Source organism: Nannospalax galili, unplaced genomic scaffold, assembly GCF_000622305.1.
Source record: "Nannospalax galili isolate Female #2095 unplaced genomic scaffold, S.galili_v1.0 scaffold728, whole genome shotgun sequence".
Lineage (NCBI taxonomy): Eukaryota > Metazoa > Chordata > Mammalia > Rodentia > Spalacidae > Nannospalax > Nannospalax galili.
In genome coordinates, this window is record NW_008358642.1 from 1,426,008 (window position 1) to 1,428,438 (window position 2,431).

The following is a 2,431-nucleotide window of genomic DNA, read 5'->3' on the forward strand; positions in this document are numbered from 1 at the left end:
GGCTCAGTCATCTCTAAGCGTTGATAGTGGATTTGAATGGGCTTAGATAAAATTGAATCAACCTGTTGTTTGATAAATTTTGTGATCCTATTGAATGCCCAGGGCCCAAGGGAAATTACTATCAGAAGGCCGAGGAGGGGGCCAAGGAGGGGAAGGAGGTAGGGCATGAGTCCGCCAAGTCCGGTCCAGAAGGGGTTATCTTGTAGTTCTCAACGTCGCTTTTCTAATTGTTCTTGGAGATTTTTGATTTTATCTCGAACTATGCCGGATTTGTTGTCATAGAAACAGCACTTCTCCTGTAAAAACAAGCAGATGCCTCCCTTTTCGGCAGTTAACAAGTCTAGACCTCTTCTGTTTTGAAGGACTACCTCAGCCAGGCTATCAAGTTGTGTCTGGATCTCTATTATGGTTTCTGAGAGAAGTTGAACATCATCAATCGGTTGTTGGGAGAGTTTATAGTAGGTGTGGGTGGCCATCTCCAAGCCTGCAGTTCCAGTAGCCAGCCCGGTGGTTACACCGAGTGTTATCATTAAGGGAATTATTTGGACGGCTCTTTTGGGATGGCCTCCCACATATTCAAAGGTAGGAACAGGGAGGGTCTCGCTGCCTAGAATGATATCTAGATCTGGAAATAAGACGGCGAGGGCACATTGACCTGTCCAATTGACCAGAAGGAAGTTATGTGCCCATCCGCCCCCACAAACAAAGACACTCCCAGCAGGTGGGCAAACATCAGCATCATATGAAACAGAAATGTTTGAGCTGCAGGAAGTTGAATAAATGTTCCCCAAATAGACACGGGAGCCATTTGGGTATGGTGTGGCAGAAACACAGAGTCCGGGTAATATGGGCATGGATTGGACTCGTATGGGAGGAGCTAGGGTGCAATTGTGGGGTGGCTTAAATAGCTCAGACTCTGAGGTATTGGAGATGGTGGAAGCGTTAATGATCACAGCAAGGGGTTTGGGGGGGTCCAACCTTTTGGCAGATCCAGCAGTCCTCGGCTATAGAGGGGGCTGTCTGGTTTAGCAACATATGGGTAAGTTCTAGTAAACTTAGCATCTGTGGGTCAAGGTCTAGTTCTTCTCTATTCTCAGGTAACGCTAAGGGGTGGTAATTGAGTTTAAGGTACAGGGCTTGAACTCTTTGTTCTATCTCCTTATTTACTCTTGTTTGTCGTGCTTTGTCTTGAACCCCACCACCATCCGTATATCCTATGGGGGCCTTAGGTCCCAACATAGGTCCTCTCCAGCATTGCCATGACATTGGGAGGGTGCCAAATTTCCCCCGTCAATGCCCAGGGGTGTCCTGGGTTGTCTTATCCCAGTCCAGTAGGTCTTGTTTCTGTAAGAGCATTGTTGAGCAAAGTCATAGCAAACAGAGTGTATGGTCTGATAGAATGAGGTGCAAGGGCAGAGGCCAGGCTGGCCATTAGCAGGGGGGATCACCTTGGGCTTAAGTATACAAACCCATTGCTGAAATCTGTGAGATGGGCTATTGGTATTTGTATAATGCATTGGGCCTGGCGATCCCCACAATCAGCCTGTCTGCTAAAAAATGCCCCGGTGGGAGCTGTGAAGGCCTTGTAGACCCCACAGGTTAAGGGGCAGCCCTGGTATGATGTAAGGCTTAACTTGGCCTGTATTTCCTTCCTCATCCTTCAAAGTAAGGATCTTAGAACTCTGCTTAGGGTGGGAGGCCTGACCTATTCCTTTTAGATGAGTCATGGAAACCGTGCATGGCCACTCCTTAGGCCAGTGTCACTCAGAGATAATTGTAGCATCAGCCCCAGTATCAATGAGTCCCCTAAAGGGCTTATCATCTAGCCACAGGGTGAGCATAGGCCTATCTTCAGTAACTTGTTGTGCCCAATATATCTCTGAAGGCCCAGGAGACCCGGGGGAGGGGGAGTACTAGAATGGGCATCTGTATTGGCAAGGAGTAGTAGGAGGTATGCAATTCGGTCCCCCTGATTAATTTTTATGGGCCCAAGAGTGGAGAGGGCTAAAAGTGCAAGTTGTCCAGTGAAGCTATTATCTATTATTCCCGGGGCTATTTGGAGACCTTCCAAGAGCATGCCTCCTCTGCCTATTACATATCCTGTCAATTCAGGTGGAAATGGCCCAAAAATATCTGTGGATATGAGTTGAAACCCTAGTTCTGGAATTAATATTGTAGGGGTGGAGGCACAGAGGTCCAATCCGGTACTCCCAGGGATAACTCTGAGGAGGGAGCTAAATTCCTGATCTGTGCTGGTGGGGTGAACCTGATAGCCCCAGGGTTCAATCCCTTTGATGGGGCCAGGGGCTGGCCCCGTGAGAAGTTTCCCTGCCTAGGGGCTAGGGTTTTTCCTTCATTATCAGTTTTAGAGCGGCATTCATTGGCCCAATGGCACCCCTTTTTGCACCTAGGGCAAATGGTCTTGGGCAAG